Genomic DNA, 24,994 nt, shown 5'->3' on the forward strand with positions numbered 1-24,994 from the left:
CCATACTTCAACAGGCTATGTTGGCTCCATAAAGCATAGCTTCAGTGATGTGATCAATGATGTAATAGTTCTTCATTATCACTCTTATTAAGTTCAAGTTCATACCAGAGTATGCCATCCTACTGTGGTCTGAGAGTCTGTCTTACCCTTGCTTCACCTCAGAGACCCAATCATAATTGAGTCCAATGCGGGGTTAAGAGGCAACCTCAAGTAGAGAAATATTGAATCAGTAGCAAGATGCAATAAATATGCAAATATATCCTTTCAGAAGCCTTTTTCTAGGCCATCTAATAATGTCTCCATATTTCTTCGTGTTATTATTCTCTCTGCTGCAGGGGGAGGAGGCTGCTTCTGTGGCAGTGCTGCTCTGCCTTCCCACCTGTTTACATTTACTATATGACTGCCTAGGGAACCCAGCAGAAAATAATGCTTGTGTGAGCCATTTAGTTGACTACATGTCAAAAAGTAATTTGAATCAAAGAGTCACTAACTTAATTGATGGTGATGGCTCCATCCAAAAACAACCAAAGAAATTGATGTTGTGCAAATTGCACATATATTGCTCTTGAATTTGTGAGCATATTCTTGTTTGCCTTGACAGGATTCAAATTATCTTTCGGACAGCTCGACACATTACTTAAGATGTGCCTGTGTGTGAATTTTAGCTGCTAAAGGGGGCAATAACAACCTTCCTGTGAAATTAATTCCCACGACTTCAACTTCATCTTGCCATTTTCTTATTCATTCCTAGCACATACCCCTTCTCTTCCTTTACAATTTATTTTTTAACCTCTGCACTATTCTAGTCACCATAGAATACAGTCAGATTGTATTTTCAGAGTCCACAGAGACTTAAGGCTTAAGAAGCAAAGAATTATGCATCATAATGCAAGAATTTAAAATTCTTTGGAATCATATCCTTCAATGCCACTGAACTTATTTTCGAATTGTTATTATGGCCTATATGAAAGATGGAGGGTACTGAGCAAATCAGAATAACCTGATTCCAAGATAAGCCCATACTTCCCTGAGGGAAACACAATTTGGATTCAGAGCTAAGGACACCTATTGCTCCAAAGTGATAGTAGCAGGAGCTCGAAGACTGTGACAGAATAAAAACACCCATTCATATTGTAGCACTTGGAGTACTTGAAGTTGTCTCCAGGAGGACGTAATCCTTCCCCAAATATCTCCTCTCAGTGGTGCTGTCCCAGGCATTTCTAGTGAGCACCAACTTTAGAAGGCAGGACAGTAAACTACCGAGAATAGTGAATGGAGAAAGAAGAAAGAACACCCTAATGCACTTCTGCAAACAGAAAGCTTCTAGATGCTACTACAAGCTCCTTATCTTCCAGCAAGGCAGTCGAGAAGATTAGCTCTTTCTCAGAATTAGGGGATAGAGTTACTGAAGAGTCAGGAGGAAGGTAGATTGCATCGCACTCACCGGCTACACCTTACCATCTACTATTCCTGTCCTGGAGCCTGTCTCATGGAAGTCTATGTAAAATACTTTGACAATTTTAGAAGCACATAAATTTTAGTTCACAAAAGTAAACTTGTGGTGAGTTAAATATTTACACTAACAAATACTGAGTCGGCGGTGCAAAAAATAAGGGCTATTTATTTCTCTGTAACTGAAATGTGATTCTTGAGCTTCATCCATGCAAATAATCTAACATTTGATGTTCAAGCACAAGTTCATTCTACCTGCTTTTATGTTTCCTTTCTTCCAATAAATAATCTAAGTTGCCAACACATTAGGGGCAGGTCATTCTACTACTGATCACTTCTGTCCTGGCTGTTACAGCTGCTAAAACTCATATACATAAATACTGATCTCTTACCATGAGTAGTACACAAAAATTGCTTATAAGTGAAACCTGGAGAAGGTGACTTACCCATAGAACCTCTCTCTTTTTACTCTCCTCCTAACAGCTGGCTTCCTCCCTCAGTCCCCTCTAAGAAGCTGCTCTATTACATATCTTAGCAGTTAGTTCTCAAATATCTTCAGCTTTCAGGATAGGTTTATAGAGACTTCCATCTATTCTCCATGTCTCCAGTACCAAAGGGAATTCAATTTCTGAAGCCATCTCTCTCCCTATGTCCTTTCCCTCCCCTCAGATCTACCAGCTGGTGTTCCATTCTGTCTTGGCCATCTAGTTTATAAAGCAAGGCTCCTCAGAAAGCAATCTTCCTGAAAATTGTTAAAAAAAAAAAGGAGAAGGTTAATAATGACTCTGAATGTAAATCTTGTGGCCCTATAATAAACTCTCCTCTCCTCTCCTCTCCCCTGTCACTCTTGGAGTCACCAACATCACCCCATCCTAAACAAAAAAATTTTTTTTTTTTTTTTTTTTTTTTTTGGCGGGTCTGGAGATGGAACCCAGGGGCATCCAATCTCTGAGCTATACTCCCAGCCCTATTTTTTATTCTTCATTTTGAAACAGGGTCTCACTAAGTTGCAGAGGGCCTCACTAAATAGCTGAGACTGTCGGTGAACCAGGATCATCCGGTCTCAGCCTCCCGAATGCTGGATTACAAACATGAGCCACCACACCCAACTTTAAACAAAAATTCTTAATTTTACTTTTTCATTTTATACCACCCCACCATTCTGAGTTTTAAGGTACAAATTCTGATAACCTACTCAGAATTCACTCTATAAATATTTAATATATTCTAGTTCTAGAATGAGCAATTTCACTTCCACACAAGTTCTTTTATTTACTTTTTATTTATTTATATTTTTTGCAGGTCTGGGAATGGAACCCAGAGGCATTTGACCTCCAAGCTACACCCCCTGCCTAATTTTTTTATTCTTTATTTTGAAACAGGGTCTCACCAAGTTGCAGAGGGCCTCCCTAAGTAGCTGAGGCTATCTGCGAACCACGATCCTCCGGTCTCAGCCTCCCAAATGCTGGGATTACAAGCGTGCGCCACCACGCCCAGCTATTTCCACACAAGTTCAAAACAGAATTTGTAGTATGAGCTTTAAACTCAATTTGACTCCCAAGGCTAGACAGCATGGTTTGTTGACCTCAATCACAAATACTGCTTATCTCATCCTATGAACATGCAGCACAGTTTCATAGTTGGAAATTAGCAAAAGACAAATAATTTTGCAAACATTAAGCCACATTCTGGAGCAAATCTGTTTTCATTGAAGAATTCACTTTGTGTCCGAGTTTGAAAGATGTGGGTAGTGAATTAGATTGACTTTACTCGAGGGATGTCTCATGTTTATTTTATAATCCCAAAATATCATACCTCTATTACTACAATTACTACAGGAATCACTTCCTTCATTTTTTTCCTGTAATTTTCACTTAGTACTATTGGCTGCATGTCTATGATTAGTTTTTAGGTCCTGCAATTATAAAATAATATGAACAGCCAATTCAAATAATTCCTCTCCCAACTCAGTTGTATCTCAGCTCCCACTAGGAATATATATATATATATATATATATATATATATATATATATATAATCATCTGGGATTTCGTTAAAATGCAAATCCCTCCTCAGTAAATCTAAGGTGGGACCAAGATTTTAACAAGTCCCTAAATGATGTCAGTGTTTCCTACTACAGATTCTAGGAATTATTCATTACTTACTTAAAATTTCCTTGGCTATGTATTCCATATTATTCCATGCTTGTTTGGTAAGTGTCTCTCTCTCTCTCTCTCTCTCTATATATATATATATATATATATATATATATATATATATATTGAATGTGAGGTAATCTAAAATAAATTATAATTTTCTTTTTTATAAAAGAATGCTTATTCATGTATGTATGTATGTATATTGTAGGACTTTTTGTGTATGTGTGGTACTGGGGATTGAACCCAGGGGCATTCTACCTCTGAGATACACCCTCAAGACCTATTTTATTTTTCGTTTTGAGACAGGGCCTCTTTAAGTTGTTAAGGACCTTGCTGAGTTGCTGAGACTGGCCTGAGTTCTGTGAGCTCCTGTCTCACCACACCTGGCAGACATACATATTTTTTTTTTAACAATACATATTTTTTTAACAATACATATTTTAACAATACATATTTTTTTAACATACATATTTTTTTTTAACAAAGTGCTTGTTTCTTTCCAATTTTACCTGCATAGTGCTATAAACAAATGTCCATCTCATTGCATAATGCAACATACTCCATACAGCATTGCAAAGAAAATGTTTTAAAGCCTTGTTTAAAGTAAGCCATTTTTGTATGCAAGGATGACATTTAAGTGTAAGAAAGCAATCTAATGAAAAGAACACCTATATTCTAGGTGAAAAATCACATCAGCACGAGAGTGGGAGTCAATCTGCACCATTTACATCTCTTCCACAGAGAGCCTTTATGCTTCCATGCTAGTGACTCCAGCTCTGGCCCTGCTCTGGTATACAATGCCTGAATGGGAGGCCCATTTGTAGCATCTCCACAGGGGTGCAAGGGATGGCTGCTGCTGCTTGCTGACTCCCCATTAGCCTACGCTGACCTCAGAGTGTGCGACTTCTCAGTCTTTGCCAGTGTGCACCTCTTCTGTCTGCCCCGCTTTTTGGAAACTGTGTTCCTTGTCCCGTCTACTAGCCCTCCTTCTTCAGTCCCTAGCTCTGTTGTGTGCTTGTTCAGAATGGAAACGGGTAGGTTAGGACCGAGGCGAGATGACTGAAAGCCAAAGGGGTTTAAAGAAAAATGACCAAATATCCAGTAAGTGCCCAGTCATATTCTTTACAGGAAGCCACCTCGCAGCCACACAAAACAAACTGAGAGTCTTAGCCTGTGAAAACTCTTCTTTCATTTTAAAGGAAATTATGATGGAAAAAATGAAACCCATTGTGTCTTTTCTCTTTCAAGTGACATCTTCCAAGCACAATTTGCTGTTTTGCTGGTTTTGCTGGCAGTGAAAAATGCCACGCACAAATCTAGTCTGTGCACTTTGGAGGCATAAGACCTTTTACTGGGCTGGAACAACACAGCCACAAAGCAAAACCCATCTTTTCTGCCACTGTCAGCAGGCAAGAACTGCAAAAACAAGAAAGGTTTGCATAAGGAAGCACCCAGATGTTAATCCATTTTTATAACTGTACTTGACCCCAAACTCTTTATAAGCTTCTGAAATATGGAAATAACTCTTTGCTTGTTCCCTTTTTCTTTACAAACTGAATATAGCTCAGAATCAGGGAATTAGCTGCAGTCACTATGAAGATGACCCTCCTCTTAGGTCCCCAGAGTATTTTCTCCAGGGTAGGAAGCTAGTAGTTTAGAATGCAAAGCCCAGGAGTCTGATGCAGGAATTAGAGTATTGCCTGAACTTGAGGACATCTTTGGAGTCTCAGGCTTATCACTTGTTAAAGCAAGGAAATACAAGACAGGTGGGGTGGTATATACCTGTAATCCTAGTAGTTGAGAGGCTGAGAAAGGAGGATGGCAGATGCAAGGCCAGCCTCAGCCATTTAGTGAGATCTTCAGAAATTTAGTGAGAAATTATTTCAAAATTAAAATTAAAATAGAACTGTGGTTCCATCTCAGAGATAGAAAGATCCTGTTTACAATACCCAGTAATACAGACACATATACAAAGAATAATAAATAAGATTTCACTAAGGCTCCTTCTGGAATAATGAAACTTTTCCTCCAAGAATAAGGCCTAAAAATGTATTTTTATCTGGAACCAGAACAATAGTACACAATCAAGTTCAGAAATAGAAAAATTTCAAAGTGTTTTTCTAATTATACACAAATTAACCATGAGTTACTATTTATCATTGATTACATAGAGATGAGGAAATTTTTATTTTATCGGCTCCTGAAAATTTTTATGCATTTATTTTTAATTGAAAAGGTTCATGTTGCCAGGCATGGTCGTCCACTTTTATAATCCCATTATTTGGGAGTCTAAGACCGGAGGATCATGATTCGCGGACAGCCTCAGCTACTTATTGAGGCCCTTTGAAACTCAGTGACACTCTGTTTCAAAAATAATAAAGACTAAAAAATATGTCTGGGCTTGGAGATACATTGGCCCTGGGTTTCAGCCCAGTACCGCAAAGAAAAAAAAAGGAAAATGTTCATGTATAAATAGATACTATGATTCATAAAGATATAATAAAAAATTGTTAAGGTTTTTTAATTACAAAATTTAAACAATTTATTTAATTTACCAATGTAAACAAAGAATATAAGATCCTGGAGGAAAAAATAAAATATCCAGATTTCTTAGCATATCCTAATATTTTAGTAGATTTTTTTGTGGTTTGTTAATAACATAATTATGGCCAAAATGAGCTATTGAGAGTGTGACTAGAAATATACTACAGGAGTGTATCAGAATCTCTGCAGCTCTAGGCTGGGGAAAAGATTTTTTAAGATGCATCCCCTGGCAAATCTGATAAACATACTTAAGCTAGGCAAAACGAGGCTGAGAATGGTCAGCTACATTTTCTTGGAGTAGGAATAAGTCTGCATAAGTTTTAGAGAAAGAAAATAAAAGTTTTGAGAGGATAGATCTCAGCGGAAACTTAATAAAAGAAAAAAAAATAATCAGTGCTTGGTGTGGCATACTTGTAATCCCAATTCTTGGGAGGCTGAAACAGAAGGATTGTAAGTTTGTGGCCAGTCTCTGTAACTTAGTGAGACCATCCATAACTTAGTAAAACTGTTTCAAAAATAAAAATAAATAATAAGGCAGGGTGTAGCTTAGAGGTTGAATGTTGATGGTTCAATCATCAGTAAAAAAGAAAAGAAAAGAAGAGAGAGAGAGAGAGAGAGAGAGAGAGAGAGAGAGAGGGAGGGAGAAAGGAAGGAAGGGAGGGAGGGAGGGAAGAGAGAAAGAGGGCCATCTGACTCATGGATAAGTATTTTTAGAAATTGTAAGTAAGGGCAAGAAGAAAGGAGAAAACTGACAAATATTTTTATTTTTATTTTATTTTAATTTTTTTGGTGACACTAGGAGTGGGACTCAGGGGGTTTTCTACCTCTGGGCTATACTCCCAGACCTATTTTATACTTTATTTGGAAACAGGGTCTCACTAAGTCACTGAGACCCTCACTAAGTAGCTGAGGCTGGCTTCGAACCTGTGTGATTCTCCTGTCTCAGCCTCCCAAACGTGGGGATTACAAACATGTGCCACCATGCTCGGCTCAAATATTTTTATTTTTAAATTACCTTTGCCAAGATTTCATAAAGCAGGCATTTTATTTTATTTTTTATTTATTTTTATTATTATTTTTGTGGTACTAGAGATGGAACCCAGGGGCATTCTACCTTCGAGCTACACCCCCAGCCCTATTTTTTCTTAATCTTTTAAGTGTTGATATAGGGTCTGAGTTGCAAAAAGCCTTGCTAAGTATCTAAGGCTGTCTGAGAACCACGATCCTTCAGTCTCAGCTTCCCGAATGCTGGGATTACACGCGTGTGCCAACATGCCTGGTAAACAGGCATTTTAATATCACAGATTACATTTAGTCATCAGTGAAGAATTTTCAAGCTGTGAAGTGAATTCAACTAACAAAAAAGGGCAATCCTATGATCCTCCTGTCTCAGCCTCCCAGTACTGGGATTTATAGGTTTGTGCCACCTGGCCCTGATAAAATCTTATTTAACCAATAAAGAAAAGAGGCCTAGAGAGGCTAGTGGACTATCCGTGATTCTGAACCAAAAAGCAAAGAGAAAATTGTCGACCCCTGATGACCTGGAGTAGTCCGTGCACTTCAACATCACTGAGAACATCAGGGGACATCTTTAGTCTGCAAATGGGCAGGTGTATTCATGTTAGATTAAAACTCTGGTGTGTTTGATCCTGTAATATTATGTGTAGTCTCCTTTACATGGAGTAAGATAGAGAAAGATGGGAGAATCACACATAGAGAGAGGGTACGAAGCAAAAATAGAAAAGGATCAGAATCTAAAATTAAAATCTAAAATATACAGAATGGGTCAGAAGATTAAGTACAGGCTTTCCCAACAAATACCCAGTAGTAGTTCTCAGAGGAAACTGCTGAAATGTGAGAGAGGTAGTTTTTTTTGTTAAATCAGGGGAAGATCTATGTGAAAACCTCAGTGGGCAATAAATGCCTGAAAATGTAGAGTCAAAGAAAAATACACTTATTTTCCAGAATGATTTACACAAATTCTTCAGTCATGTTGGGCACTCTCTGGATTGATGATGGAAGATGTACCTTTGGGGTTCTGCCTCTAAGCGTTTTATGTTAATATCTTGTAGAGCGAAGCCACAAAATATGATTGCATCACTTTATAAACAAGTTCTAGGCTTGACTGAACATGAGAATGAGCCCAAACAGGCTTTTACTTATAGTGTTAAATGTTGTTTCAAATTTGGCAAGCCCTTTTTATGCTGCTGCAATGAATAAAACAAACAAACAAACATACAAGAAAAACAGAACAACAAGGAAACATGCTTATCTGGCAAAGGAACCTCAACAGCATTTCCTAGTACTTTTAAGTTATAGATCTGTTTCCACTGGGTGTGGTGGCACATGCCTGTAATCTTAATACTTGGGAGGTGGAGACAGGAGGACCGCAGTTTTGCGGCCAACCTCAGCTATGTAGTGAGTTCCTCTGCAATTTAGTGAGATCCTGTTTCAAAAACAAAGAATAAAAAATAGGGCTGGAGATGTAGCTTGGAGATATAATGTTCCTGGGTTCAATACCCAGTACCAGGGAAGGCGGGGGAATCTGTTTTAAATCTTCTTTAACTATCACTCTGGACCATGAGAATCATACTCCACACTAGAAGTCTCTTTCAAGCGGACCCAAGTCTTGCAGAGGGTTTACCTGCAAAAGTCAAATTTATTCACACAATATGATTGTTCTGAGGCAGGGAACAGAAGAACAAAGATATTTTGTGTTGTCTTAGACAAGAGGCTACTGAAAGGTTATTATTTTTGTTTGAGGTCCAACCATATCCAGGATACTATATTCAGTCCTATACCCAATATTTTGAAAGACGAACTGCGATCTTAAAAGTCCCTTGTACAGGAGTGGTAGGCATGGGAAAGGGCAATAAACTTCAGTCAACAACTCAAAAATGGGGAAAAGTGGAAGGAAAGTAGTTAAAATCTGTATAAGATGAGTTATACAATGAAAACTCTCTTCAATGTACCTCCCCAGGAACATTGGTGAGCTGTGTTTGAGCTATTGTTTAAATCTTTTGGGTAGTAAATATTATAGAACACCTAATATTGAAAACTCTGACTTAGTTGCTACCTTCAGAAACTGGCCACTTGAGGGTTAGAAGGCAATGTGCCTCTAAGTTAGTTTCATTTACAATGTACACGGCAACAACCATGCATGAAATGAATAACTGGGGCTTGGTAGCCTCTAAGGTCTTATATGACAGCAAAAGCTACTAACAAAATATTGACAAATTTTCAAAATAAAACAACCTTAATAAGAATTGGGGGAAGGAGGAGTACAATCTGTGACATATACTTAAATTTAACTAGATAGGTGTAAACAGTAAAATAATTCATAAATTCTTCTGCCAACAGCATAATATACTAGCTTGAGCACTGTAAGGCCCATTAGGATATTCTGGGTTTTAACAATTCTCCATCTGTGCTAGATATATCAGAAATTTATCAGAATATGATCTGTGTCAAGCATGGAGTAAGTTCTGAGACTTCAGTACCTGCTCCTTATATCCAAATCCACATCAGACTTTGGAGCCAAGTTATTATCAGCCTGTTTTCTTCTAGATGTCTCAGTATATAATTGTATTTGTTTATATTAATTAAAGATTTTCCTCCATTGGCAAGGGCCTTTTTTAATTCATATATTTTATTATTTTTGTTTAAAAAATATAACATTTTGAATAAGTATTACCAGGCATTTTTTGTTCACAAAAATTAAAGGTACAAGAATAATATGTGTTTTGAATGGATATTTCTTTGATAACATTTTTGAAATTACAGAAATTTTATTTTTTAAAGCAGTTTATTAAAAAGATGGAAATACAGAAGACAGTTACAGTCCCATGCTATAGCATGAGGGGGTAGTTTAAAAAAATTTACCCCAAATTACAGAAATTTTATGTTTAAGTTACACAATTTGATATTTTTATCTATGTATATATGTATGTATGTATATATGTATGCAAATATATATATTTCCTTGGATCCCATTTTTCTGTTCTTTCTTTTACTTCTTCTCTCCCTTGATTCATTCCTCTCTCTCTTTCTTTTGCCATTTTTTCTTTCTTCTTTCTTTCTTTTTTTTTGTGGTACTGAGGATTATATCAAAGGGCATTATACCTCTGAAGATATATTCCCAGACTGGTTTTTTTTTTTTTATTTTTATTTTGAAACAGAATCTCATTAGGTTTCTGAGACTAATTAAGTTACTGAGGCTGATACTGAACCTGCAATAATCATGTCACAGTCTCCCAAATACTGGCATTACAGATGTCTGCCACCACACCTGTCTCCTCCTTTTTCTGAGCTTTTTTTTTTTTTTTCCCTTAATCACCTCTCAAGATTAAGGGATCCAAGTCTGGAGGGGTATAATAAAATAGGATAGGAGAAATAAAATAAGTTGCAGGGAAAGAACTTGGGAAGAAAAAGGTAAGCTATAATTTTAAAATCTAGAAACCTCATCTTCACCCTACAGGGTTTGTCCTATATCAAGAAGAAGCCTCAATAGGCACATACCCTTAATCATAATGGCCCCTGGCTGGACTCCTGAGATGCTCAGTAAACAAAAGATCCATAAGGAAGGTCAAGATCAGGCACCACCCAGCCTCCAGCCACTGATCTGTTCTGGAGAACTGGAGGATTGTGAGGAAGTCCAGACCTCCACCCCTGCTATATGCCCTTACCCACCCCATCATGTGATTTTATATAAAAATAACTATGATATCTCAAAGGCACTCTTTCCCTTTTGAGTTGGCCTGTGTTCTCCTTTGAATATGTATCCCCTACTTTCCTAAATAAACCTCAGCCTTTCTCTCTGATCAAAAAGAATTTTTTTCTATCCATGCCTTTTTGTATTTCTCTCTTTCTTCAATTACTTTCTTTCTCCTTTTTGTTATTTTGTTCTTTTGCTTCTTTCCATTTGTTTTCTCCTTCTGTCATGGGAAAACATGATAATTCTGTAGGATACTTGGCTTATGTAAAAAGAATTTCAGCATGCGCTTGTCAGAGAAAAAGACAGGTTTTATTTAGAGAAGTGAGGGATTCAAGGGAGAAGGCAAACTCTGTTTCAAGAGGGGGGAACATCCTACCAGGAGAGTCTTTGAAGGTTTTTCAGTTCTTTTATAGAACCCCCATGCAGGGGTGAGTGGGGTCAAATAGTGGAAGTCTGGACTTCCAAGAGTGCAGACTGTGTGGTGTCTGACCTTTGTCTTTCTCCTGGATCCTTTGTTTATTAAAGATCTCAGGAGTCTCATTTGTGTTCAGGTACCATTATGATTAAGGGTGTGGGATTCTAGAGGCTTCAGCCTAAACAGAACGCACCCTATAGGGTGGAGCTAGAGATTATGAACTCTGTAGATTTTAAAACTATTTTCCTTTTCTTCCCAAATTGTCTCTTTCTGCCTGATATTTTATTCTTCTATCCTGTCTCATTTCCTTCCACGATTATTTTTTAGTTTGCTCTTTTCTACTTTTTCTTTAATTTCCTCTTTTCTTTCATTTAAAAACAATTTTATTGGTGTGTTGTAGTCATGCATCTTAATAGGATACAAGATGGTAGAGACATACATGCACCCAATTACCCCTCATTCAATTCCTGCCCCATTCCCTCCCCCTCCTTCCTTATGCTGGTTTAGTGATTGACTTTGATATGTTTGTTAAAGTACATCATGTGCATTGGAGAATTTCCCTCTTCTCCCCTCCCATCCCCTCAGGTCACCTTATTTGCTCATCTATAGAATCTCCTTCTTCATCTAGAGTCCCACCTATGATTTATTTATCCCTAGCGTTAGCATATTAGGGAGAGCATCTGATTTCTTATTTTTTTGTGGTTAACCAATCTTTCATTTCTAACTTCCTGCCTTACTATATCATTTTTGTTCTGATTTTTTCCTTTCCTCTTCTTACATTCTCATCCTAATGTACCTTATTCTGTTCTTTTTTAATTTTAACTCTTTTCATCTTCTGTTCCTCTCTTTTTTATATTTTATTTTATTTTATTCCTTTACTTTGCGCATTACTTCATTATTTTTATCATTATTTCTTATTTTCCTTAATTTTCACTTATTGTCCCTATTATTTCTTTTTATTTCTACAACTATTCACTAAGTATTATTATTATTTAGGTGAAAAAATTGATCTGAAATACAAATATTACTTCGCAAAAAATTTGACATAAAAATTTGATTTAATACAGTATAAAATTTGACATTAAAATATACACAATGTGATGCTGGGCGTGGTGGCGCACGCTTGTAATCCCCATGCTTGGGAGGCAGAGACAGGAGGATCACACAGGTTCGAAGCCAGCCGTGCTGGCTTAAGAGAGCCTGTTTCCAAAACTAAAAAAATAGGTCTGGGAGTGTAGCCCGGATATAGAAGGGCTTCCAGGAACCCCATTACCACCAAACACACACACACACAATGTGATGAAACAAAAAATAAAAAATAATTTATTGCCATTTGAAATCAGGCTATGTAGCACTATAACCTCACCGGGTATGATGCTAAGTATGATATGAGTCTTGAGACATAAGTAGGTATTTGTCAAATAGTATATGTGATCGAATAGCAAAGGCAGAGTTTTTCTTGAACACTGGGTATATACTGAACTATGTAAATTTTAGTATGAATTGTAATGAGTGTTGATAAAAGCTAAAATAGAAAGAGGAAGACAAGATAAGGTGGTATAATAGTTTTTGAGGACCAGTAGAAAAGTAAGAGAGAACTGGGTAAAGGAGACTGGGAAGAAGAGAAGGAGAACTGAGGAAGAAAACAGTTCAAATAATGCTATGACATATATGAAGGGATCACTACCGATCTCAATAACATGCAGGGAATCCAGAAAAAACAGTCCAAATACTGTGTGCTTATTTGTTTGTATCCACTGAACTTCACTCTGATTCATAATCACAGTGCACAAACAAAAGCATAATAAAATCCGAACTTTATTCTATTGGTACTTAACAAAATAGGAGTGATGAAAACAAGCCCGTATTTTAAGATATTGCTTTAGAAGCCACATAGAGAATACAATTGTAAAGAAGTGACTGGACACCAAGAGATGACTGCAATAACCAAGAGCATAGCCAGGCATGGTTGCACAAGCCTGTAACCCAAGTAGTTGGGAGGCTGAGACAGGAGGGTCTCAGGTTGACGACAGCCTCAGCAACTTAGTGAGGCTCTCAGTAACAGTGAATTCAGTTTCCAATTGAACAATACAATAGGGAGCCGGGCATGGTGGTGCATGCTTATAATCCTGACTACTGGGAGGCATGCACAATCATGCTTGGATGATACAAATTATTTACCCTTTTACTAGCTAATGGACATTTAAATTATTTCCAGCTTTGGCTACTAATATGCACCACAACACCTGCCTTAGAATTAGCCACATTTAAAACAATTTAAAAGTTAGTGGCGACAGATGAGAAAATAAAGTAAACTCACTTAGAAGGGTTGGAGGGGGAAAGAAGGACATTACCTAATGTACGTGATGTACATTCACAAACATATAAAAGTCAATCATTAAGCCAAACATGAGAAGGAGAGAGGAGGAAGGGATTGTGGTAGAAATTGGGGAAAGGCTAAATGCACCAATAAAAAAAAAAAAAAAAGTGAGTAGTCAAATTGATGCTCTATCAACCCTGAATATGCTACAACTTGGTTTTTTTTTTTTATAACAAGGTAATCTTTTTCCACATAGAAAAAGCACAGAAATTATAATCAGAAAATTAGCAGTATAAAATAAATCTATCTCATATCCTGACTCCATTCAACTTCTAGCCATTGTGCTAGTGAGGTCTTTTATACTCAAGAGGATCCAGTTAAGAAACATGTATTGCATTTACTTTTCTCTTTAGTCTTCTTGTGTTGGAAATAATTCTTTACTCTCATTTTGACTTTTGTGAACTCAGTGCTTTTGAAGACTACAGGATGGATTTTCTTATAGAATGTTCCTCCATTAGGGTGTATGTGAAGTTTCTTATGATTAGATTCAGTTTCTGCCTCATTGGCAGAAATATCTCGGAACTGATGCTGCTTTCAAGGAAGACAACATTTCAGTGTGAGCCACTAATGATTTTCATTTTGACCATTTCATTAAAACATCTTCCAAGGTTATCTATGACGACAATAGTATTTTCCCTTTGTAGAGGTATTTTGAGAGAGATTTATTTGAAACACTTCATATCCCATTTTATACCAATTTTCCCATTGATCATTTATTTATATCACTAAAATTTTCTGGTTATCCATTTGACTTAAAATTTGTAACCCCTAGCCGGGCGTGGTGGCGCATATTTTTAATCCCCGTGCTTGGGAGGTGGAGACAGAAGGATCACACAGGTTCGAAGCCAGCCGGACTGGATTAAGAGACCCTGTTTCCAAGTAAAAAAGTATAAAAATAGGTCTGGGAGTGTAGCCTGTAGTTAGAAGGGTTTCCAGGAACCCCAGTACCACCAAAAAAAAAAAAAAATTGTAACTCCTTATTGTGACTTATTTTAATTCTCAAGTTATAGCAGATTTTCAAGTGAAAGCACATTGGGGTTAGTTTCTGTATTTTTATTACCAGGTTGTATTATTCTTTGAACAAATCCCCATTTTCTGAAAGTACATGTTTGAGGTGCCGTCTATACTATGTATGTTCCAGCCCTAGAATCTGCCTCTTCTACAAAGAGCTCCTGTTTATTTAGATATTCATAGGTAGAAATAAAGATAGTGGGAAAAAATGGTATCGGCACTAGATATTACAAATGTTTTTCCATTATAACTTTTTTCAGGTCATTTTTTAGCAGACAAAACAAGAAAACTCACATATATATGCATGCATTTATATACATATACCTAAATATATTTGTATACACAAATGTATGTATGTGTATTCATGTATTTATGTATACATATACCTATAACCAGACTTTAAATTGATAGAATAATTTCTACTAATACCTTCAAGTCTAAGATCCAGGGTTCATACTTTTCTTCATTTATATAATTGTAACCACTTCAACAAAATGAAACTTGGTTAAAAGATTCTAATTTTATTTATTTATATTCAAATTCATATTATACTTATTTAATCAAAACTCACACAGCTCCTATTCATTCAGGGCAACCCTCCTTGCTCACTTGGAATCTGTCACCCTGTGCCATGTGAGCCCCTTCACAGATGCCTTTCTTCTGCTCTGTGGTCTCAAATGTTCCATGCCAGCCTGCCACCCTCAAGTCGGTATTCTCATCACTTTACCTAGTGATTGGCTCCATGCAGTACGACTTTCTCCTGTGTGCATGACATCTTTACTCTGACCCCAAACTTCATGATGCACTGCTTTCATAGATGAATATTTCCCTCTACCTTCTCTTAGTTGCAATATCTTCCACATAGATTTTTGTGCCATACACATGCCCTCTTACTCCATTAAGAGTCTGGAACTCTGTAATAGACTCTTTTCCCTCAATGAATTTTCACTTTGTCTCTCTGAATGATTCAAAGAAGAATGCATACAAAGGGGAAACATCAAGAAGAAATAAATGGGGAATGGTAGTACAGACCTGTAGTCCCTGTAACTGAGACAGGAGAATGGCAGTTTTAAGGTCAACCTCAGCATTTTATTGAGACTCTCAGCAACTTAACAAGACCATATTTCAACATCTGAAATGTAAAAATGGGGCTAGGAGTAAAATGCCCTTGGATACAATTCCCAATACCACAAAAAATAAAAAAGAGGAAAAAGTTAAAAAAAAGAAAAATATATATACAACGAAGTAGAGTTGCTGAATAAAGACACTAAAGTGACACCTTTTTTTTTTTTTTTATAAAGAAGTGCTAGGAGTCTCCATCCTAATCTACTATGTAAGAACAATGACTGTTTCAGAAGATATTGGAGAGCAAGGAGAGGGGCATCCAGTCAAGTACGGCACACCGCAGTGCAGTGCAGTCTACCCATGTGGGTGAGACGGGTGTCCTCTGTGGAAACTCAGCACAGGATTTGTAGTGGATTAGGTGAGCTGACAAGTGAGGTATGAGAGTGGTTAGTGCTTGGCCTTCAATTCCCAAAGTTGTTGGAAGAAAGGTCAAAAAGTGAATTTCATAGACTATATGGGCCCAAATGAGTGAGAGACCCAGTTTGTGGTCCACTGATAGCCTATTGAATGGGTTCATAAGGACAAAGGAGTTTTTTTTTTTCCAATGCAAATAAAAATGTATTAGGTTTCTAGAAGCTTGGAAAATAGATAAGTGGTCACAATGAAGAAAGATATATTCAATTGTGTCAAGGGCATCTCAGAAGACAGATTCCTTAATAATATGAAAGTGGGGCTAAGGGCACTCTCCATGGAAGGGCATCAGTTAAATTATCTTCAGAGCACAAGGAATATGAAGCTGGCTTATGCAGGACAATCAAATAGTAGTATTCATGTTTCTTTTCTCTGTTTCTTCTATGCCATATATTCCTTTTTTCTGTTCCTTCTCTGTCTTCTCCAGAATAAAGTGGAAGAATAAAGAATAAAGAAATAGCTTCCAGAGCATTAGGAGAAGATGAAAAGTCAGAGAAATCCCAATCACAGCTCCTTATAATGACAGGTTCGTCCTCTATAGTAGCCTTAACTAGAAGAAAATGTTCATTGAAGTATTGATTCTTCTATAATACTGGGACTCCCAGTGTTGAAAGTGAGGCTGTATTGGCTTTGGAATTAATAACAGGAAACTATATAACTCAAGATATAAGAGAGAGTTCATGGAAAGTCTCCATCCAGAAACAAGGGAAGAAGTATGCCTAGAGAACAAAAATGAAAATAAACTGAGTAACACAAGTGATTGCACTTTTCTATAAACAAAGACAACAATTTTATAAAACAATGTGCTAATGGGTTGCTAAAATATTCTTTTGTGACTTGATATAAGAATCTAAACAATTAGTATGCATAGGATCTTCTGCTAATAGAAGTGGGCATTGACTATAATTTTTAAAAAATAACCTCACAAGGGAGAGGAGAAGGACATTTTAGCACATAATTACAAACAGATACTTATCCCCACATTGAAATATTTTATGTTGTGAGTAATTTTGGACATTTAAAAAACACAGCAATTACTTTAATATCACAATACCATTATTCTAAGTATGTAGACTGGGGAGAAAGATACTTCAAGATTAAGGTTTCACTAAGTTTTGGAGTCAGTCTCCACTGAAGAGGAAAGTAGTCAATCCATTCAATTTTGAAGAACATACGTCCTAAAATTGCAACCATTTTGTGAGGTTCCTCTCTTTATTATTTTTTAAATATTATATTCACTTGATATTTTCAAAAAGAATAGTCTACGAATTATCTTTTTTTCATGGCATCGTCAACTACAGAGGCATATAACTTGAAGTGTTGGTTTTAATAATTGTGAATGCACTCTGCTTCTCTTGCCTTGGGAAAAAAGATGATGTAGTAAATACATGGATTCAGACTGACTTGTATTTTCATTTTTCTCTATCATAAGCCCACGTTGTGACCTTAAACACTTAATTTGCTCATCTGTGCTTTTGAACCAATCGTGATCTGAGCGGGATAATTTTACTGAGTTTTACTTCAACACTTTAAAGGTCATAATGATATTATTCATGGTGATTATTAGGCCTAACCTTTAATCTCAGTTCTACTGTCTTTTCCTTATCCCTAATTCATTTTTCAGTTCTCTTAAGTTAGAGTTGTATCTATCCATCCATTCATCCACTTATGCATTTTATTTTTCAAAAATGGAGTGATATTTTATACTAAACACTGTGATAATTTCTGGAATGTTGAGAAGGGAGATATTATTGACTAAAGCAACAAAAAATATGTTCTGGGTATGCTATCATGTATCAGAAAAAAAGGCTCTGAATTAGCCTGGCAGATGTTCTGAGAAGCCACTTAAACATGAGTGGAAATGAGCATGGCCAACATGGGAAGATGGTTAGGATGTGGCAGAAAAACATGATGTCATAAAAAAGAAAAAACTTGAACTGGAGTGATAGTTTATTATACCTTGTGCCTTAACCTGGGTCCCAATAATGCTCCTGGACATGATACACATATGGCATATCTGCTGTGTTGGCCTGTTGCTCTATTTGAATCCCCAAATATTGAGAAAAATCAGCCAGATTATCCACCATGATGCCCCTCTGACCCCTTTGGGCCTTTCATTGTACTCCAACAGACTCTGCAGATGTTGACTGTAAAATGTCCTATGTAGCCAGGTATGATGGTGCACATTTGTAATCCCAGTACTTGGGAGGCTGAGACAGAGTGATTGCAAGTTTGAGGCTGACTTCAGCAACTTAGAGAAACCTTCAGCAACTTAGTGAGACCATTTTTCAAAAAAAAAACTAAAAAAAAAAAAAAAAAAAAAAAACCTGGGGATTTAACTTGGAGGTAGAATCCCCCCTCTCACTTTCTCTTTCTCTCTCTCTCTCTCTCTCTCTCTCTCTCTCTCTCTCTCTCTCTCTCTCTCTCTCTCTCTCACACACACACACACACACACACACACAGGGTCTACACACGGTCCTATGTTGACAGCATCTTCTTAATCTCAGGGGAATATTTATTTCAGATCCTGGTCTTCTATTACCTGCCTCAAAATGCCATATTTCTTTTCTTGGCATGACTGAAAGACTGAAAGAAATAATTTTTAGCATGTTTAAAAACATCAAAACTGCTTAGAATGAGATATTAGATTCTGAAGAAGGCTTCTTATAGTGTTTCTTTAATGAATCAGAACAACTACAATTTAAGTAAATATGATGTGAAGCTAAAAAGGAAGTAGAGATGTCGATGAGAGGCAGGGGGATGAGGAGATGAAGTTTGCATGTTCCGGACTTTTTTTCTCCTCTCATCAAGATTAGATCAACTGTGTGATTTAGTATAATTAATTTCTTCTCCATAAACACTGAGAAGCCCTAATGATGCTGGACTCATCACTAGCATGTTTTTAGCATCTAGTACTACACTGAGCCCAAATAAACATATTTGCAGACCTTTCTGACACCTAAGAAAGTATCCTTTTGGGCCAAATCTGTGATATACATCACATCTTCTAATGCCCTTCTATTCTTCTCTGTGGTAGAAATAATCATCTGTATCGTCAAAAATTGTAACTAAATGCCGTTTTTTCTACAGCATCTTCTCTCACTGATAGAGCTGCCTTATATTTTATGTCCTCAGTATTTATAATAATACCAGTAATAAACATTTTATTTTATATTATATTTTATATTTCACAAACCATTCCCCTGTCAAATAATATATATTGGTTCTATATGTCTGCCAGAAAGTTTTATGATATGTCTACTTCAAATGAAGAAACTGAGGCTCAGGAAAATCAACTGTGTTACCATGACCTCCCCAGAAAAGTAAAATCAGAACATGAGTTAAACTCCTAATTCTAGAGCATAAAGCACTGGGATCAAATTCTGGTACTCTGTAAAATCTATCTCATTCTTCTACATTTATAGTAACTCTTTTTTATTTGCCCTCAGTCTTCCCTTTAATGTCTAACATATAATTTTACATATACAGTGTCTGAGACCTATGTTGCACCTTAATAGAAATCATGTAACTCATGCAAAGGTCTAAAGCCAGAGTAACCAATAGGAAAAAGTGTCCAGTGCTTTTAGCCATGTCTTTCACTCTTTCCTTATTTTCTCTTGCAAAGTACAAACAACAGCATACTTTCCTATCAGCGTGGAGACCACTGAGATGCTCCTACATTATTCAATCTAACCACAGTGGCTTCCAAGGGGAAAATAAATATCTTGACTGAGGCTTCACTGGTCTGCATCGCATGCACAAGCATGAAGGATTTCTTTGCTGTCAAGCTTTCAGTTGGGAGCAAAATCCTCCTGCTGAGCCCTGTTGCTCACTACAGCACTTCAGATACAATTCGGCGCATGGAGACTTAGGCATCTCTGAGCCGCTACTTCTCCCTCCATGTGCCGAAAGCTTAGGCAGGCACAAGAAATGGGATTCTTGACTATCAGTTGGTAACAGATGTGGCAGGTCTGGAGAGCTGACCACCTGCCAGTGCATCCAAAGATAAAATCATCACCCTTTCACCAGTAGGCCATGCATTTGCAACTACATTTCTGGAGGGAAAAACTTGCTGTAGTGAATCAGAAGAGGAATAAATATTTTAGTTTTTCATTTTTGTTTGTTTTTATTTCTTTTTGGAACTGGAAACTGATCCCAGAGTCATTCTAACTCTGAGATACATTTTTAACCCTATTTATGTTTTTATTTTGAAACAAGTTCTCACCAAGTTTCTGAGGGTCTTGCTAAATTTCTGAGAGTACCCTTGAACCTGTGATGAACCTGACTCAACCTTCCATGTACTGGAATTCTAGGCATGAACCACCATAACCAATTAGGAAACAATTTTCTTGAGTGTATTAAATTAACAATATTTTTAAGTGTTGCTTTTAAAAATAATGTAATGCAGCAGAGTCCAAAATGTCAACAACTGCAATCTGCTTGGGGCACCCTAATTTACAATTTTATGAATACATGGAAGTAGATTAGAAGATGTAAAATATGCCAAATCATCATGTGTAACTATAAAGATAATTTCTAAGGATATTTTACAAGTCCTAGAAGTTGTAAGGACAATAGAATAGTCTAATGGTGAAGAAACATGAGTTAGAGATCAAATTTAAATGAAATATAGGATTTTAAACAAAGAGACAGCACAAGTAGGCACAATAAACAGACTAGTGAATTTGAAGAAGCAATACTTACATGTATTCCATGTTCAGTGCCAGAGAGTGGTTTTGACCAACTGTTTACAGGCATCTAAAGTCTCTTCTAAAGAGGTTGGACTATATACTGTAGGCTGTAGGGAGTCCTTGACATTTCTTGGAATTGTATGAGAAGTAAAAGTTGGGATTTGTGAAGATCAACTTCAGAGTGGATAGTTTGAAATGTCAGGGAAATTTATTGGAAATTGTCAAATTATCTAGATAGAAAATAATAAGGGCTTGCATGTACAAAATAATAAGGGCTTGCACATAGCTCCAAGTACTGGAAAGAGCCATGGAAAATTAATGTTTGCAAAGAGGCAGCAGACACAGATGCTGGAGAACACCACCTTAAGCTGAGCATGTTTATGATCTGATGTTTCCTGATAGACACATGTCCATTGAGGTCTGTGTCACATGCCAGTCCCAGCACCAAACACAGCCTGACGGGTCCAGTCCTTCAGCGGTGGGGCTGTGAGGAAAGTGAGTGCTGACGGCCAGAACAGAAACACACCAGCTGGGAGTCGAGTCAAGCAGGATCTCATTTATTTTTCTCAGGCAACCCAATTTAAAACAAAAAACTGCAAGTGGGATTTCCAACAGGAAACTATTCTAACCTATCAAGCTAAAGGTCACTCTTGCATGCACAAAACACATAAATTGCAGCCAATCGTTATCCAATGCACGAGGGGTTCATGAGCACGGAAACATTATTTGAGCCAATAAGGCTCAACATTACCAAATTGGGCTAGCAGGAGCAAGGGGAGTAGTTACGCCCTCCTTATACACTCCGCCCTACATGTTGCTGATTCATCAGAAGTTTTGTCAGGTGGTTGAGCAGACCCCAACAACAGCCCTTATCTTTTCTGTGACTTAATAATTCTTTTTAACACGTTTTACAAGGAAATTCTTTTTCTTTCCAACAAACACAGAAGACAAACACAGAAGTTCAGTTAAATAAAGAATTATCATTTGCAGGTAAACTCATTTCAATTTGTAAAATGCTCCATCTGCCTCCTACCATGGGATGATAAGGAGAGCAGAGTCCCTTCTTGGGGCCAAGTCTGAAAATAAGGGGAAGAGAATATTTGTATTCCCTTTCACTGTCTATCTGTAAGTTTGGGTTATAGGGAAAGGCTCTGGTTATCCTAATGTAAACTTTTCAGAATAGCCCATGGTGCTAAAGAGGACTATTCACCATCTCATTGCCTCCCTGCTTCCTGACTTATGTGGGGCTCCTTTTGCTTTGTAATGGTGCAAAGCACCATAGCATTGTGCAGACCATGTTATCATTCACTGCCCGTTATTTGTGTGACTCAAAGATGAGAAGGTGTAATACATTGTCACTCTATATTCTTTGGAGATGGCTCATTTTGATTCAGGTTTATTATAAAATTTCTAGAAAGCAATAACTTAGGGGGAAAAAAGTTGATCCAACAAAAGAAAGACCTAGCTGAATTTATAGGAGAGATACCTCATGAACACAATACTCCAACAGATGCAGGAGTGGAAGAGATGACTGATACGCCAAGGTTTCATTCTGGATCGTATCTAAATGATATTCTTAGCCTCTCATAGCTGGAAGGACAGGAACACTCCAGCTACCTCTAATGCAAACAGGTGCTGCAGGTTCCTCTCCATTTCAGAACGTGCTTTACAGACTCCTCTGATAAGCAGAGTCTCCACCAGTTCTCATAATAAAATACCTAACTGAGAATGTTGCTGTTGTGGGAATGCCAGATAAAATAGATGACAGCTGACATTAGTCATTCACAAAAAATAAGAAATAAGATGCTTTCCCTAATATGTGAAATCTAGGGAGAAATGGGTAACAGGAGGAACACTAGATGAAGAAAGAGATTCTATAAGTGAGCAAATCAGGTGACCTAACTGAAGGGTGGGAGGAGGGAAAAGAGAAACTCTCTAAAGTACATGATGTACTTAAACATATAAAAGTCAATCACTAAGCCAAGCATGGGAAGGAGGGAGGGGAAGGGAATAGGGCAGGAACTGGGTAAGGGCTAATTAGGTGATGTGTGCATATATGTCTCCACCATCATTTATCTCATTAAGACGTATGACTACAATGCACCAATAAAATATTTTAAAAAATTAAAAAAAATAACATGGTAAGATTCCATGTGCCCTTTACTTTGTTTTCTACAATCACAACAGCTTGAAAAATTATAGTACAATATCACAACTGGGATATTGACGAGGCAGTAAAAAAGAAAACATTTCCAACAAGGATTACTTCACTTGCCCTTTTATAGCCACACCCACTCTCCTCCCTCGCCTCTCTCTCCGAAGTCCTGTCAACCAATTGTTTCTTCTCCATTTCTATAATTTTGTTATTTTAAGAATGTTAGATAAATGGAATAATATAGCATGTAACCTTTGAAAATTGGTTTTCCATATAGCATTATCCTCTGGAAATTCATCCTGGAAATTGTAGTGATAGTTTATTCATTTTTATTTTGGAGTAGTACTAGCAATATGGATGCATCACAGGTTATTTAACCATTCATTTTTGGAAGGACCCTTGGGCTGATTTCTTTTTTGGAGACACTATAAATAAAGTTTCTATAAACATTTTTGTATGGATTTTTGTATGAATATGTCTACATTTCTCTGGGAAATGCAATTGCAGTTTCTAGGTCTTATGATAGTTGATTGATTATTTTTTCAAGAAACTTAAACTGTTTTTCAGAGTGACTGTACTATTTTAAATTCCCACCACTTATGTACGAATGATCCAGTCTCTAACATTTAATGTTGCTGCTAAGTTTTTTAATTGTGTCATTTTTGTAGGTGAGTAGCAATATTTCAGAGTTGTTCTAATTTGCATTTCTCCAAAAGTTAATGATGTTGACATTTTTTCTCTAAGTTTATTTGACATCTTACTCTATTGTATTCCACGAAATGTCATTTGCCTATATTCGGATTGGACTATTTATTTGCTGTTGAGTTTTGAGAGTTCTTTATAGATTTTAGGTAGTAGTTCTTTGTTAGATATATTACTTGAAAATATTTTCTGTCACTGTGCGGCTCATCTTTTCATAATCTTCACTCTCACGAGAGTGGCTCACAGAACTCAAACAGCTAGCTTACATGTATTGGTGGTCTAGAGCATCATACAAATGAAATAAATGAATAGCCAGATGAAAAGGTAGGTAGGATGAATGTGTTTCCATACCCTTTCTGAGCATATCATTACCCAGGAACTTCCATGTGCTCAGGTGTCTGAAAGCTCAACGACCTCAGAACTCTGGGTCTTTATGGAGGCTTCATAATGCAAACATGATTCGTTAACTAATTAGCCATTGGTGAATAACTCAACATTCACTCCACTTTTTTTCTGGAAGGATGCTTGCGACTGAGAGTTTCAACTTTCTAATCTCACCTGTTTGTTTTTCTGATGACCAGCCACAAACCTCAAGCTATCCAGTAGAATACAGTCATCATTTTTTAGCAAAAAAAAAACCACTATTACCACACTGTAAATTCCAAGTATCATAAGAGTTGTGTGCAATAAAATAGGGATGAAGACCAAATATATATAATGCATGTTAAAATGCATATTATAGTTCCTTAAAGTAATCACACTAATACATGATAAATAGGTCAGCGAAGTGTTTTAAGTTCAACTGGTGTAGAACTCATCATTGAATATGTTCTTTCTTTCTTTTTTTTTTTTTTTGGTGGTGGTGGTACTGGGGTTCCTGGAAGCCCTTTTACCTCTGGGCTACACTCCCAGACCTATTTTATAGTTTTTATTTTTGGAAACAGGGTCTCTTAAGCCAGCGCGGGTGGCTTCGAACCTGCGCGATCCTCCTGTCTTCGCCTCCCAAGTGCGGGGATTACAAGCATGTGCAGCCATGCCCGGCCCATTGAATTTGTTCTTAATAGCTTCTTTCTTAGGTTAGTAAGGGATGTAGAGATATAGTAATATTTTGAGTCAAATGACAGAACTATATTGTTATAGAGGAAAGATAGGGTATAGGAAAACAACATTCATTGTAGAAAAGAGAAGTAATCCCAATCAAACATCTGCATTTTCTAAAATGTCACTACTTGAGT

This window comes from Muscardinus avellanarius (assembly GCF_963383645.1).
Source record: "Muscardinus avellanarius genome assembly, chromosome: 17".
In the NCBI taxonomy this organism is placed as follows: domain Eukaryota; kingdom Metazoa; phylum Chordata; class Mammalia; order Rodentia; family Gliridae; genus Muscardinus; species Muscardinus avellanarius.